Here is a 17,739-nt window from a genome sequence, read left to right as displayed (position 1 = left end):
GGGGGCAGAGGGCTCCCTCCTGAATCCAGAGCTCACAAGGTTACCCCCCCATTTCCAGAAATTATCTCTTCCCCCACACCAGCCCCCATGGCCCAGTACCGGGAAACCGGGAGCCCAGAGCACTTGTGGCCACAGAGACCCTCGCACGCAGCTCTCGGGGTGGGCGGGGCCGGCTGCAGGCAGATGGGGACGAGGTGTGCTCCCAGGAGGCCACGGGCTGCAGGTGGCCCTCTGAGAGAAGCACCCCATTTTGGACAGGAAGGTTAGAGGCGGGGGAGAGCACCCTAGGGCGCCCCCTCGGAGCAGTGGGTGTGGGAAGAGGGGCGGGGGCGGAGGGAACCCGCGATGGGAGGCGAGTGGGCTCTCAGCAGAGGCCAGCTTAGCCCGCGGGAGCTGCCTCTGAGCAGGGGGCGGGAGGGCAGTGCCGCCCTGTGGCTGCCGGGCTTCCCGGATCCGGATCGTGGCTCTCCGCACACGGGTCGCAGGGTCCTGTGACTCTATATCCCCTCCCTCACCGCGCCCCCCTCGCGAGGCCGCACCGCTGGGTGGCCTGTGTCGACGGGCAGAACCCCATCGCCCGCCCCTCTCAGACCCGCCTCTGCCCGCCTGCCTTGCCCTGCGCAGCTTGCGGCCCGGGGGCCTCAAAGGTCCCTGTGCACGCAGCCAGCGGCCTCTGCTGTGCCTGCTGCTCCTGCTGGGTCTGCTGCTGTGACCGGTAACCCTCGTGCAGACCACGCTGGGCACCTCCAGCACCCCAAGTCCGCGGGAGTGCACGCGGGCCCTGATGCGGGACTTCCCGCTTGTGGAAGGGTGGCTGCAGTGTGTGCGGGCTGCTGGGGGCCGGTGGGGGCCTAGCCTGGCCCTGGGCAGAGGAGGAGGTCCGGAGCATGTAGCGCTATTGGGGAGGCTCCCTCACACCACCCCTGGATGTCCTCTCCATCATCTATGGATGCCCTTCCCCTTCTCTGTCATCCCCTCCCTGGTGGGAAATCCTCAGCCCAGGCCTCAGCTGCTCCTAGTATAGTCTGTGTGACAGTGTGAGGTGGGGGACCCCCAGGCTGGCCCAGGCCAGGCAATGTGTCCTGCCCGATCCCAAGACCTAAGGAGCCCACCCATTTGCCTTGACCTCCCTCCAGCCACAACAACATGCCCCTGGTCCTGAGGCAGTTTTACCACAATGGGCTATACCATGGTAATCTGCGCAATTTCAGCCATGGCTAGACCAGCTTGGACAGGCTGAAAGATGGTCTCGTGGGTGGCCAGGTACCAAAGGGACACACAAGGTGCCACCATGGCTGCTGGGGAATGTGGGGCAGTTTGGGGGCCACAGAGACCACAGGTTAGTCACATTGGAACGAAGTTACCATAGTGACCTAGAAAGTGCCATGCCAAGGATGCTGGGGGCTACAGGGGTCACAGTGAGCCCACCTGACGGGCTTCCAAGTACCACAGAAAAAGCAACGCATTACATGTGACTTCTGGGCACAGTAAGTGCTGTGCCAGCTGAGGAGGCTATGAGAAGCCCAAGGAGTTCCAATGCCCAAACTAAGCCCTGGCCTTCCCTCAGTTCTGGTCAGCCTACGTCCCATGCCAGACCCACGAACGGGATGCTGTGCGCCTCATCCTGGAACAAATTGACCTCATCCGCCTCATGTGTGCCTCCTATTCTGAGCTGGAGCTTGTGACCTCAGTTAAAGGTAGACGGGGGACTTCCCTGGTAGTCTAGAGGTTAAGACTCCACGCTTCCACTGCAGGGGGGTCGGGTTTGATTCCCGGTGGGGGAACTGAGAGCCCTCATGCTGCATGGCACGGCCAAAAAAAAAGGTAAACAGAGTGGTGGTAGTGGGTGTTAGGGACTTCAGTAAGCTACCCCTGCCTCTGAAAATGATCATCTGACCTATGTGCCCCCAGCTCTCAACAATACCCGGAAGTTGGCTTGCCTTACTGGTGTGGAGGGCGGGCACTCACTGGACAGTAGCCTCTCCATCTTGTGTACCTTCTATGCGCTGGGTGTGCGCTACGTGACACTCACCCACACCTGCTACATGCCCTGGTGAGCACCTGAATATATTCAGGAAAAAACGCATTCACCCTTTTTGGCCAACCAAACAAGCGGGCAATGCAAATCAACACTGCAAAGAAGTCTCACTAGGCATTGGTCAAAAGGGCCATGCTGAAAAAGTGTAAAAACCAGAAATGCAGGGCAAGTCAAGGAGAAAAGGGGGCTTTTTTACGCTGATGGGCGTGATATAAATTGCCAACGGCCACTCTCGAAAATTGTATGGTGTTTCCTAAAACATCTAAAAAACAGAGCTACAGAGCACAGGGCACTTCCACTCATGGGCTTATATCTTGAGAAAACCAAAAATCGACAGGACACAGGCACCCCAAATTTTAGGGCTGCTGTGTTCACAAAATCCTCGACTCAGGTACACCTTAAGTATCTCATGAAAGAGAAAAATGGATAAACAAGTTGTAGTACTTATGTACAATGGAATATCACTCAGCCATGAAATCAATGTCCTAAGGCTAGTAGCAGCATAATGAGTGGATTTAGGTACGATGATTCTAAGAGAAATACGTCACACAGATAAAGAAACTTATCATAAGATATCAGTTATAGACGGAAAGTAAAAATCGCTATATGAACTAAATTACAAAACAGAACAGAGTCACACATTTAGAAAACACACTTATGGCTGCTTAAGGGGAAAGGTGAGGTGGGGTGATGCATAAAACAACAGTTTGAAATTAGCACAGATACCGTTCAATCAACCAAATATGTAATAGAGAAGACATACTCATTGCTCAGTGAACTGGACTCAACACACCTTATTCACCACAGAAGAATATATCCGCGTAGTAAGAATCTTAAAAAGTATTTATTGATATTTCTTGGTAAGTGAAAATAGTGGGTATAAAGGGGCACAAACACAGCACTGAAAATCAGCTAAATCCCATTATAAATACAAATTACAAAAAAAAGCAAAGATAGTGAAAGAGAGAGAAATTCTTACAAAATTCTTTCAGTGGCTGTGGTGCAACCTGGATTGACCACATCTAGACCCACAGCTGGAAGAGACATAAGGCTGGACACTCTTGGGGGCAACCGGATTGGTGAGGTTGCGTGAGCAAATGCAGACCCTTTAAAGTAATACTGCGTGCTACCCATTCCATGGGTCAGAAATCTCCAGGTTCAAGGGAATCTTCCTACAGCTAAAACATGCATGGGAAACCCAGAGGATGGTACACCATATGATCGGGAAACGTTTCTAAAACGCACCTCATTTTTCATCTCGTGGTGCTTGGGTTCGCCATTCCAGCTGCTTTACCAACAATCTCCCCACTTGGAGAATCAGCACCTTTAACCTCCTGTTTCGTACAGTTTGCAATTTGTCCAGAGGTTGAACGGGTAGAGGGGGAACCAATGAGAGATGAGCTCTAGGTGTTTGGACAGACACATGTCACTCTAATTTCCAATCAGGAAGAAGAATTAACCAAAGGCTCTGCCTGCCCCCCGGAACCAGAATAGGGCCTGAAGCAATCCTGCGGTTTGGAGGCCAGCTCCCAAAAAGGCGAGTTGAAAAATGGATCTCAGAGGCACTAAAATTCACAAACCTGCAGGATAATAAATGATAACTTTCGTACCTTATTGAGGTAAGGCAACGAAGAGGATTTGAAAACAAGGCAGAATTGCAGGAAACCGTTTTCAAGAGGTAGATCGGAGTCGCCTTTAAAGCACATGAAAAGCGGCAGAACTTCGACAATGATGCAGTTGGCCAAAATGGGCGTACGTTTTTTTTTCCTGAATATATTAAGGAAAAAATGCGTAGGCCCTTTTTGGCCAACCAAGCAAGTGGGCAATGCAAATCAGCACTACAAAGAAGTCACACTTCGCATCGTTCAAAAGGGGTTTTACCATATTTGAAATTCCAATATTTTAGCCTGTCACGTTTTTGGATTTTAGAAAAAAAAATATTTTAAATGAGACAAAAATTATTTTTTATGACCCAAAAAGACAGCAATAGTTTTATATTTTTATCTATTTCACTTGCACACAAAAGTCTCATGGGGTTATGTAAAGCAGTCCTGTTGGATGCTGTGCATGGTGCAAATATGGATTAAAGCTTTGGAATCTTAAGCTTCACTCACCTGAAACTTTTAAATTAGGATGCAAGCAGTCCTTTCCAACATGTGAACAGAGAAGGACACTGTCTTTATTTTATTTGTCAGGTAATTAATCTGTCTTTTGCCCCAAGGAGAGAAACACCTGGCACTTCTATCACTGTGTTGTACAAAAATCTTTGAACACAGAGTGCAAGCAGAGGCTGATACAAGATGTGAAAGAAAAAAAAAAGAGAGAGACCCCTGTGGCATTTTCTCCTAACTTATTGCAATCTCCCATTTAAAATGTGGGAATAATCAATCTTCTGAGGAAAAAGGCCCAAGGAAGCTTTTTGCTTTTGTGGAATAATGCAATGCCTAAAGATTTCATGAGGCAAGAAGAATTAATGAGAATGACCATGAGAAATCAAGAAAAGTCAGATCCATGGATGAAGTGATGTTTACCTCTGTGAATCAATGAGAAGTAGGAGCAAATGAAAAGAAAGCTGAATACAACATTTTCTGAATAAATGTAACCTTTCAGCTGTCACAGACAAATTAATGCTCACTATGATACAACATATTTAGTTCAGAAAGTTAACTTAAATTTAAAGCTTAACAATTAGATTTATTGAAGAAACGAAAACATATTTGTGGTTTAGAATATATAATGTGTTCTGCAACAGATAAGATTACATAAATAAATAGAAATAAGACTAAATAGAGGAAAATAACAAATTAGATGTTATTAACATTAAAAACTGACACTCATCTAAAGAAAGAGGAAAGACAGAAAGACAGAAGAACTTATATCAAGTATATATTTAAAACTCCTAAATAGGAAGTCTTCAGATGTTAAAAAAAAAAGTCTTCAATAAGAAGATAATGTAATAGCAAAGATGGGAAAAATATACCAAAAGATATTTCAAGAAAGAGAGTACAGAACGTTAAGTAAACATATCAAAAGATGCTTGGCTTCTTAGTAGTCAATTAAATGCAAAAAAGTCATACCTGGAATTATCACTCACCAACCAGAAAGTTCAAATGAAAATGACAGGTATTATCAAGTTTGACAAGAATGTGTGTAATCCTTGAATCTCATTCACTGCTGCTGAGGATGAAAAATCATACAAATGTTTTGAAAATATTTAGAAGTATCTTAAAAGATAAACAGATGAAAGCTATGAGTCAAAAATTTTACGACTACATGTATATTGAACAATAATTTATACACATACCACCAAAGCTCAAGTTCTAGTATGTATATACCAGTGCAATTCTCAATAGACCCAAACTGAAAATCACTCATATTGTAATACATTTTGGAAAAAATTAATTAATAGTTAAATATTTACACTATGGAATCCTTTGCAACAGTGTCAGTGCATGACAACAACAACAGGCAACCATATAGGCGTATTCATAAACAACATAAAATAAAAAAGCCCAATCCAAAAGTGATTTTACTGTGCCATTACATTTATATAAAATACAAAATACAGGTAAAGTGATCTTTTTGTTAGATACCAGAACAATATTAAACCTTAAGGGGAGTCACTAGAATTGGACAAGGGGGGCTCTGAGTATCTGGCAATTTTCTGTGTCTGTATCTGGAAGCTACGTATAGAGTGTATGCAGATTCTGAATTTTCTGAAATTTGTCATTTCCTTACAAACCATGCATATTTTTAGTTGTTTTTTATACATAACAAAAAGTAAAAATGATAGACTAGGGAAGGTAATTATATTAGCACTTTAATATCCATGCTTTTCAAGGTGGAAGTGAAAGGTATTAAATACTTGACACTGTGATTACTTCTTAAAAGTAAGGTGAAAATTTCAGATTAATAAATAAGACATACTTCTTCATATATCATCCTCAAAGAGGAGGGGTAGAAAGGAGTATTATTATTTTTTATTTAATATACAACAGTTAAGACAGAAAATAATGAAAACAGACTAGGTTTAAAAAAGAGCACACTGGACTTCCCTGGTAGCTCAGTGGGTAAGAATTTGCCTGCCAATGCAGGGGACAGGGGTTCAATCCCTGGTCTGGGAAGATCCCACAGGCTGTAGAGAAACTAAGCCAATGTGCCACGACTACTTGGCCTGCGTTCTAGAGCCTGCAAGCAACAACTACTGAGCCTGCGTGACACAACTACTGAAGTCCATGCACCTAGAGCCCATACTCCACAAGAAGAGAAACCACAGCAAGGAGAAACCCATGCACCACAATGATGAGTAGCCCCTGCTCGACACAACTAGAGAAACCCTGTGCAGCCTCGAAGACCCAACACAACCATAAATAAATAAAATTAAGTATTGTGACTGGTGAGATGACTCACTCATGTGGCTGTAAGTAAGAGGCCTCAGCTCCTTGCCACATGAATCTCTCCTTAGGGCTGCTTGAGTGTCCGCATGACATGGCAGCTGGCTTACCCCAGGATGAGTGATCTAGCAGAAACCAAAGCAGAAGCTCCAATATCTTTTATACCTTTGGAAGCTGCACTTTGTCATTTCTGCAATGTCTTATTAGTTAAAACATCAGCCCTTTTCAACTGTGAGGAGGCACACAGGTGCATGATGACTGGGAGATAATTAGGGTATGATTAGGGCCTTCTTGGAGGCTGGCTACCAAGGTGGCTGACTCACCGAACACTGAATTTTGTTTTCTTCACTGATGGAGAGAAAATGGTGAGTGAATCTCATTGGTGTTCTTTGAGATGTACCAAAGCTAGCTCTTGCTCTCACCCCCAGCTGTGTGGCTGAGAGGGTCTTGGTGCTCCAGCCGGGTGTCAGGCCTGTGCCTCTGAGTTGGGAGAGCAGAGTTCAGAATATTGGTCTACCAGAGACCTTGGGCACCTTGTAATATCAAAACGGCGAAAGCCTCCCAGAGATATCCGTCTCAATGCTAAGACCCAGCTCCACTCAAAGACCAGTAAGATCCCGTGCTGGACATCCAATGCCAAACAACTAGCAAGACAGGAATGCAGGCCCACCAATTATCAGAGAGGCTGCCTAAAATCATAATAGGTCACAGACACCCCAAAACACAACACCGGATGCGGACCTGCCCAACAGAAAGACAAGATCCAGACAAACCCACCAGAACACAGGCACCAGTCCTCTCCACCAGAAAGCATACACAACCCACTGAACCAACCTTAGCCACTGGGGGCAGACACCAAAAACAACGGGAACTACGAATCTTGAGCCTGCGTAAAGGAGACCCCAAACACCGTCCACAAAGCCAAATGAGAAGACAGAGAAACACAGAGCAGATGAAGGAACAAGGTAAAAACCCACCAGACCAAACAAATGTAGAGGAAATAGGCAGTCTACCTGAAAAACAATTCAGAGTAATGATACTAAATATGATCCCAAATCTTGGAACTAGAATGGAGAATATACAAGACATGTTTAACAAGGACCTAGAAGAACTAAAGAGCAAACAAACAATGATGAACAACACAGTAAATGGAATTGAAAATTTTCTAGAAGGAAACAATAGCAGAATAACTGAGGCAGAAGAATGGATAAATGACCTGGAAGATAAAATAGTGGAAATAACTACCACAGAGCAGAATAAAGAAAAAAGAATGAAAAGAATTGAGGACAATCTGAGACACTTCTGGGACAATGTTAAACACACCAACATTCGAATATAGGGGTCACAGAAGTAGAAGAGAAAAAGAAAGAGACAGAGAAAATATTTGAAGAGATTATAGTTGAAAACTTGGCTAATATGTGAAAGGAAATCGTTAATCAAGTCCAGGAAGTGCAGAGAGTCCCATACAAGATACACCCAAGGAGAAACATGCCAAAACACATATTAATCAAACTATCAAAAATTAAATGCAAAGAAATAATATTAAAAGCAGCAAGAGAAAAACAACAAAAAACATACAAGGGAATCCCCATAAGGTTAACAGCTGATCTTTCAGAAGAAACTCTGCAAGCCAGAAGGGACAGGCAGGACATATTTAAAGTGAAGAAAGGAGAAAAGCTACAACCAAGATTACTCTACCCAGCAAGGATCTCATTCAGATTCGACAGAGAAATTAAAACCTTTACAGACAAGCAAAATCTAAGAGAATGCAGCACCACCAAACCAGCTTTACAACAAATGCTAAAGGAACTTCTCTAGGCAGGAAACGCAAGAGAAGGAAAAGACATACAATATCAAACCCAAAACAATTAAGAAAATGGTAATAAGAACATACATATCAATAATTACCTTAAATGTAAATGGAGTAAATGCTCCAACCAAAAGACACAGACTGGCTGAATGGATCTGAAAACACGACCGGTATATATGCGGTCTACAAGAGACCCACTTCAGACCTAGGGACACATACAGACTGAAAGTGAGGGGATGGAATAAAATATTCCATGCAAATGGAAATCAGAAGAAAGCTAGAGTAGCAATTTTCATATCAGAAAAAAGAGACTTTAAAATAAAGACTATTACAGGAGACAAAGAAGGACACTACATAATCATCAAGGGATCAACCTAAGAAGACATAACAATTGTACATATTTATGCACCCAATATAGGAGCACCTCCATACATAAGGAAAAGGCTAACAGCCATAAAAGGGGAAATCGAAGGTAACACAATCGTAGTAGGGGACTTAACACCCCTCTTTCAACAATGAACAGATCATCCAAAATGAAAATAAATAAGGAAACACAAGCTTTAAATGATACATTAAACAAGATGGACTTAATTGATATTTATAGGACATTCCATCCAAAAACAACAGAATACACTCTTTCTCAAGTGTTTGAGGAACATTCTTCAGGATAGATCATATCTTGGGTCACAAATCAAGCATTGGTAAATTTAAGAAAATTGAAATTGTATCATGTATCTTTTCCGACAACGCTATCAGAATAGATATCAATTACAGGAAAAAAATCTGTAAAAGAATACAACCACATGGACGCTAAACAATACACGACTTTATAACCAAGAGATCACTGAAGAAATCAAAGAGGAAATTTAAAAATACCTAGAAACAAATGGCAATGAAAACATGACGACCCCAAACCTATGGGATGCCGCAAAAGCAGTTCTAAGAGGCAAGTTTATAGCAATACAATCCTGCCTCATGAAACAAGAAACATCTCAAATAAACAAGCTAAGCTTACACCTAAAGCAATTAGAGAAAGAAAGAAACAAACAAAAAAACCCAAAGTCAGCAGAGGAAAGAAATCATAACGGTCAGATCAGAAATAAATGAAAAAGAAATGAAGGAAACAGCAAAGATCAAAAAAACTAAAAGCTGATTCTTTGAGAAGATAAACAAAAGTGATAAAACCATTAGCCAGAGTCATCAAGAAAAAAAGGGAGAAGACTCAAATCAATAAAATTACAAATGAAAAAGGAGAAGTAACAACTGACACTGCAGAAATACAAAGGATTATGAGAGGTTACTGCAAGCAACTATATGCCAGTAAAATGGACAACCTGGAAGAAATGGACAAATTCTTAGAAAAGCACAAACTTCCAAGACTGAACCAGGAAGAAATAGAAACTATAAACAAACCAATCCGAAGCACTGAAATTGAGACTGTCATTAAAATCTTCCAACAAACAAAAGCCCAGGACCAGATGCCTTCAAAGGCAAAGTCTATCAAATATTTAGAGAGGAGTTAACACCTAACCTTCTCAAACTCTTCCAAAATATAGCAGAGGGAGGAACACTCCCAAACTTATTCTATGAGACCACCATCTCCCTGATACCAAAACCAGACAAAGATGTCACAAATAATGAAAACTACAGGCCAATATTACTGATGAACATACATGCAAAAATTCTCAGCAAAATACTAGCAAAAAGAATCCAACAGCACATTAAAAGGATCATACACCATAATCAAGCTGGGTTTATCCCAGTGATGCAAGGATTCTTCAATACATGCAAATCAATGTGATACACCATATTAAAAAACCTGAAGGATAAAAACCATATGATCATCTCAATACATGCAGAAAATGCTTTCGACAATATTAAACAGCCATTTATGATAAACCTCTAGAAAGTAGGCATAGGGGGAACTTTCCTCAACATAGTAAAGGCCATATATGACAAACCCACAGTCATCATTGTTCTCAATGGTGAAAAAGTGAAACCATTTCCACTAAGATCAGGAACAAGACAACGTTGCCCACTCTCACCACTATTATTCAACACACTTTTGGAATTTTTACCTACAACAATCAGATAAGAAAAAGAAATAAAAGGAATCCAACTCGGAAAAGAAGAAGTTAAGCTGTCACTGCTTGCCACTAGATGACATGATACTATATATAGAGAATCCTAAAGGTGCTACCAGAAACCTACTAGAGTTAATCAATGAAGTTTGTAAGGCTGCAGGATACAAAATTAATGTACAGGTATCCCTTTCATTCTCATAAACTAAAGATGAAAACTCTGAAAGAGAAATTAAGGAAACACTCCCATTTACCCATGCAACAAAAGGAATAAAATACCTAGGAATAAACCTACCTAAGGAGACAAAAGACTTTTACTCAGAAAACTATAAGACACTGATGAAATAAATCAAAGATGACACAAACAGGTGGAGAGATATACCATGTTCTTGGATTGGAAGAATCAACACTGTGAAATGACTATACTACACAAAACAATCTACAGATTCAATGGAATCCCTATCAAAATAGCAATGGCATTTTTCAGAAAACTACCACAAAATATTTCCCAATTTGTATGGAAACACAAAAGACCCCGAACAGCCAAAGCAATCTTGAGAAGAAAAACAGAGCTGGAGTAATCAGAATCCCTGACTTCAGACTATACTACAAAGCTACAGTAATCAACACAGTATGGTACTGGCACAAAAACAGAAATATATATCAATGGAACAGGAGAGAAAGCCCAGAGATAAACCCAGACACATATGGTCACCTTATTTTTGATAAAGGAGGCAAGAATATAGAATGGAGAAATCACGGCCTCTTCAATAAGTGGTGCTGGGAAAACTGGACAGCTACAGGTCAAAGAATTAAATTAAAAGACTCCCTTACACCATACACAAAAATAAACTCAAAATGGATAAAAGACTTAATGTAAAGCCAGACACTATAAAATTCTTAGAGGAAAACATAGGCAGAACACTCTATGACATCAATCACAGCAAGATCCTTTTTGACCCACCTCTTAGAGAAATGGAAATAAAAATAAAAATAAAAACATGGGACCTAATGAGACTTAAAAGCTTTTGCACAGCAAAGGAAAACGTAAACAAGATGAAAAGACAACCCCCAGAATGGGAGAAAATATTTGCCAATGAAGCAACTGACAAAGGATTAATCTCCAAACTTTACAAGCACCCCCTGCAGCTCAATATCAAAGAAACAAACAAGCCAATCCATAAATGGGCAGAAGACCTATTAGACATTTCTCCAAAGAAGATATACACATTGCCAGGAAACACATGAAAGAATGCTCAACATCACTGATCATTAGAGAATTGTAAATCAAAATTACAATGAGGTATCATCCCACACAGGTAAGAAGGGCCATCATTCAAAAAATCTACAAACAATAAATGCTGCAGAGGTGTGGAGAAAAGGGAACCCTCTTGCACCGTTGGTGGGAATGTAAATTGATACACAGACACTATGGAGAACAGTATGGAGGTTCCTTAAAAAACTAAAAATAGAGCTACCATATGACACAGCAATCCCACTACTGGGCATATACCTGGAGAAAACCATAATTCAAAAAGAATCATGTTCCACAATGTTCATTGCAACTCTATTTGCAATAACCAGGTCATGGAAGCAACCTAAGTGTCTATCAACTGATGAATGGATAAAAAAGATTTTGCACGTCTTCAATATAAAATGGAATATTATCAGCCATAAAAATAAATGAAATTGAGTTATTTATAGTGAGGCGGATGGACCTAGCGTCTGTCATGCAGAGTGAAGTCAGTCAGAAAGACAAAAACGAATACTGTATGCTAACACATATATATGGAATCTAAAAGAAGAAAAAAAATGGTTGGGAAGAAACTACGGGCAGGACAGGAATACAGACGCAGACGTAGAGAATGGACTTGAGGACATGGGGAGGGGGAAGGGTAAGCCGGGACGAAGTGAGAGAGTGGCATTAACTTATATATACTACCAAATGTAAAATAGATAGCTAGTAGGAAACAGTTGCATAGCATGGGGAGATCAGCTCAGTGCTTTGTGACCACTTAGAGGGGTGGGAAACGGAGGGTGGGAGGGAGATGCAAGAGGGAGGAGAAATCGGGATATATTTATATGTATAGCTGATTCACTTTGTTATACAGCAGAAACTAACACACCATTGTAAAGCAATTATAGTCCAATAAAGATGCTAAAAATAAATAAATAAATAAATAATTTATACCTCCCCCAAATTAAGTCTCTTTAAAAATAAATAAATAGGGCTTCCCTGGTGGCGCAGTAGTTGAGAGTCCGCCTGCCGATGCAGGGGACGCGGGATCGTGCCCCGGCCTGGGAAGATCCCACATGCCATGGAACGGCTAGGCCCGTGAGCCATGGCTGCTGAGCCTGCACGTCTGGAGCCTGTGCTCCGCAACGGGAGAGGCCACAACAGTGAGAAGCCCGCGTACCGCAAAAAATTAATTAATTAATTAATTTAAAAAAAGGGTACTCAATAACATGGTAACTCTAAACCTAAGTATTTTCAATACTACAGCAAAGGTAAATGGATTAATGTCTCCTATTAAAGTGTAATTTTTTATATTATGTGCAACTAAAATTTTTTCCCAATATACAGGTAAAATAAAATAATTACTTTAGAAAGGTGAAAACATTCCATGTATTTAAAAACAGTAAAACGATAAGCATATGATATGCATCTTAGATAAAGTAGTGTTTAATTTCAGAACAATTTGTCATTATTGTAACTAGTACTATTATCCCAATTTCTTAAAAATATTTCAATACTTTTTCTATTTGAAAAAATACTTTAATATTTTTTTCTCTGCTCTTTTGTGGTCTAATACATGGTAAGTATTTAGCTGCTAACATAACTTAAAAATATATGTTGTTTTTTACAGCCAAACAAAACTGAATCAAGAAGAAATAGATAACTTGAACAGACTGATCACTACAAGCAAAATAGAAACTGTAATTTGCAAAAACTCCCTACCCACAAAAATCTAGGATCAGATGGTTTCACAGGCAAATTCTACCAAATATACAAAGCAAAACTTACACTGATTCTTCTCAAACTCTTCGAAAAGATTGAAGATTAAGGAATACATCCAATGACATTCTATGAAGCCACCATCACCCTGATATCAAAACCAGATGGGGGGGACTTCCCTGGTGGCACAGTGGTTAAGAATCCATCTGCCAATGCAGGGGACATAGTTTCAAGCCCTGGTCTGGGAAGATCTCACATGCCGTGGAGCAACTAAGCCTGTGTGCCACAACTACTGAGCCTGTGCTCTAAAGCCCACGAGCCACAACTACTGAGCCTGATAGCCACAACTGCTGAAGCCCATGCACCTAGAGCCCATGCTCTGCAAAAAAGAAGCCAGTGCAGTGAACAGCCCGCACACCACAATGAAGAGTAACCCATACTCGCCACAACTAGAGAGAGCCCGTTCACAGCAACAAACACCCAATGCATCCAAAAATAAATAAATAAATAAATTTACTGAAAAATAAAAAAACACAGATGGGGACTTTTCTGGTGGTCCTGCAGTTAAGATTTTGCCTTCCAGTGCAGGGGGTGTGGGTTCAATGCCTAGTGGTGGAGCTAAGATCCCACATGCCTCACAAATAAGAAACCAAAACATAAAACAGAAGCAATACTGTAACAAATTCAATAAAGACTTAAAAAAAACAACACAGAGAAAGACACTAGCAAAAAAGAAAATTGCAGGCCAATATCTCTGATAAATATGGATGCAAAAATTCTCAACTGAATATTAGAAAACCGAATCTGACAGCACATAAGAGGATCATACACCATGATCGAATTTGATTCACCCCCGTGTCACAAGGTTGTTTCAACATATGCAAATCAATCAACATGATACACTCCATCAACAAAGGAAAAACACAAAACAAATGATCATCTCAATAGATGCCAAAAAAGCATTTGAGAAACTTCAACATCCATTCATGATAAAAACGCTTACCAAAATGGGTATAAAGGAAACACATCTCAACATAATAAAAGCTATTTATGACAAACCCACAGCCAATATAATATTCAATGCTCATGACAAAATATCAAAGAAGCACGGAAAAGTGATGGAGGAGATGGAGAAACTTCTCAGTGTGCAGGTGCAGGATCAACATCAGCGCTAAATCCTGCTCAGCTTATGGTGATTCAAGAGAAAGCTAAAAGCCTTTATGAAGACTTGAAGAAGAAACACGGGAAAGAATCAGAGGGCATATTTTTTAATGCCAGCCATGGCTGGTTTCATCGGTTCCAGGGTAGAGCCAACCTCAACAAGGTAAAAGTAAGTGGAGAGGCAGCAGGTGCAGATAGGGTAGCTGTCCAGGAACTTCCTGAAACACTTCGAGAAATTATTGATGATGGTGTGCATTTACCCAACCAGGTGTTTAATGTGGATGAGACACAACTGCACTGGAAGAGGATGCCAGACGGAAGCTACATCAGTAAGAAGGAAAAGTTGATGCCGGGCTGTAAAGCAGCAACAGATAGGCTAACTGTTGTTTGGTGGCAATTCTTCCAGTGATATGAAGCTGAAGCCTCTCTTAGTTCATCATTCAGAGAACCCAAGAACCCTTAAAAACATAGCCAATGACTCTCTTCCTATTGTGTGGAAGAGTAACCCCAAATCCTGGATTACACAGGCCACGTTCCAGGACTGGTTTTGCCAACACTTTATCCCAGATGTAGAGAAATATTGCTCGGAGAAGGACGTCCCAGAAAAACATTCTTTTGCTGCTTGACAATGCTCTGGGCCACGCCCCTTTCATGGATGACTTTTCCCAACGTCAAAGTAGTGCATCTGTCACCGAATACTGCATTGCTCATCCATCCTATGGACCAGGAAGTTATAGCGACTTTCAAGAAATATTATTTATGTCACACTTTTTGTCAGGCAGTAAAGGTAAGTGAGAAATCAGGAAGAACCTAGGGACAATTTTGGAAGGACTATAACATCTACAAGGCCATAAAAAACATTGACTTTGCATGGTGTGAGCGTATGTTGGTCACCATGAATGGGGATTGGAAGAACCTTTGCCCACAGTTTGTTCATGATGTTTGTGGATTTGAGAAGGCAGATCAGAAGTCTGAAGAGGTCTTCAGCAACGTAGTGACCCTCAGTGAGAAGCTGGAGCTAGATCTGCAAGAGGACGATTTCACTGAACTCCTTGCTGTGCAACATGAGGAGCTTACTGATGGAATTGGAGGCGCAGAGAAAGGATGAAGAGGGACAGGAGGAAGAAGAAGTAACTGAAGAACTGAAGAGATTCACGACACAGAAAATGCCAAGGGCATCTTCTAAATTTGAGGAGGCACTGTTAGTTTTGGAGGCACAGGGCTCGGACCTACAATGGAACCCAAAGGTGGCAGCAGCCGTTCAGAACGCAAACCAGTGCTACCATGTCATCATCTATGATGAGAAGAAACGAGCTACAACCCAGACATCAATGGATCATTTTTTCAAGAGGGTAGATCGAATTAAATCCAGCAAGGAACCAGAACCTGTGTCATCCATGTCAGGTAGGAGTGAAATTGGAGCTTGCCCCCTGTCTCCCACTGCTGATAATCCTTCACCTCTACCACCTCCCACCTCCTCTCCCTCCTCCAATCAGTAACTCTTCTCGCCTGTTCCCTCGATGCCAGCCCCAGTATCCCAGCTGTTGTACTGTATTACTGTACTTTTCAAGTTACTGTACTGTAAGACTAAAAATGTCTTCTTTGTTTTTGTGTTTGTTTCTTATATACTGTTTGTGTGAAAAGTATTATAAACCTATTATGGTACAATACCATATAGCCGACTGTGTAACCTGGGTACCTCGGCTAACTTTGTTGGACTTACAAACAAGTTGGACTTACAAACACACTCTTGGAACAGAACTTGTTCATACGTAGCGGACTTACAGTAAAAGCAAAAAAGAAACAGGAACTAATCAAACTTATAAGCTTTTGCACAGCAAAGGAAACCATAATCAAAATGAAAATACAACCTATGGGCTGGGAGAAAATATTAGCAAATGATGAGACTGACAACGGCTTAATTTACAAACTATACAAACAGCTCCTACAACTCAATAACAATATAACAAATAACTCAATGGAAAAATGGGTAGAAGACCTAAATAAACATTTCTCTAAAGAAGACATACAGATAGCCAATAGGCACATGAAAAGATGCTAATCATCACTAATTATTAGAGAAATGCAAATCCAAACTACAATGAGGTATCACTTCACACAGATCAGAATGGCCATCATTAAAAAAAATCTACAATTAACAAATGCTGGATGGGGTATGGAGAAAAGGGAACCCTTCAGCACTGTTGGTGGCCATGTAAGTTGGTGCAGCCACTATGGAAAACAGTATGGAGGTTCCGCAAAAAAACTATAAAAAGAGTTGCCATATGATCTAGCAATCCCACTTCTGGACATATATCTAGACAAAATTATAATTCAAAAAAATATATAAAACCCTATGTTCATAGACGCACTATTTATAATAGCCAAGACATGGAAACAACCTAAATGTTCATTAAAAAATGAATGTATAAAGAAAGTGTGGTATACGTATACAATAGATATTACTCAGACATAAAAAAGAATGAAATAATGCCATTTGCAGCAACATGGATGGACATAGAGATAATGATACTAACTGAGGTAAGTCATAAAGGGAAAGACAAATACCATATAATATCACTTACATGTGGAATCGAAAACAGGACACAAATGAACATGTCAGCAAAACAGAAACAAACACACAGATATAGAAAACAGAGTTGTGGTGGCCAAGGAGAGAGTGATGGAAAGATTGGGAGTTTTGGAATAGCAGAAGCAAACTATTCTACATAGGATGGACAAGCCACAAAGACCTACTGTACAGCAGGGGAAACTATATTCAGTATCCTGTGATAAACCATAATGGAAAAGAATATATATATATATATATGACTGAATCACTTTGCTGCACAGCAGAAATTAATACAATAATGTATAAAGGCTGCAGAGGGTATGGAGAAAAGGGAACCCTCCTGCACTGTTGGTGGGAATGTAAACTGATACAGCCACTATGGAAAATATGGAGGTTCCTTAAAAGCTAAAAATAGAACTAACATATGACCCAGCAATCCCACTACTGAGCATATACCTGGAGAAAACCATAATTCAAAAAGATACATGTATCACAATATTCACTGTAGCACTATTTACAAGAGCCAGGACATAGAACCAACCTAAATGTCCATCGACAGATGAATATAGAAAGAAGATATGGCCTGAATATATAATGGAGTATTACTCAGCCATAAAAAGGAATAAAATTGAGCTATTTGTAGTGAGGTGGTTGGACCTAGAGTCTGTCATACAGAGTGAAGTACGTCAGAAAGAGAAAAACAAATACTGTATGTGAACACATATAT

At 40.9% G+C, this 17,739-nt stretch overlaps 1 long non-coding RNA gene and 1 pseudogene across 8 annotated transcripts in view; one reads left to right on the top strand and one right to left on the bottom strand.

Moving 5' to 3' along the window:
• The window catches only part of LOC132501167 (uncharacterized), a 60,373-nt gene that overhangs the window by 22,413 nt on the left and 20,221 nt on the right, over positions 1-17,739 (bottom strand). The gene's annotated exons all lie outside the window — the stretch shown is intronic.
• LOC132501580 (dipeptidase 2-like) lies at positions 346-2,057 on the top strand (annotated as a pseudogene).

This window comes from Mesoplodon densirostris, chromosome 14 (assembly GCF_025265405.1).
Source record: "Mesoplodon densirostris isolate mMesDen1 chromosome 14, mMesDen1 primary haplotype, whole genome shotgun sequence".
NCBI classification, from domain to species: Eukaryota; Metazoa; Chordata; class Mammalia; order Artiodactyla; family Ziphiidae; genus Mesoplodon; species Mesoplodon densirostris.
The sequence above is the reverse complement of the archived record's forward strand: the minus strand, read 5'-3'. Positions and strand labels throughout refer to the sequence as shown.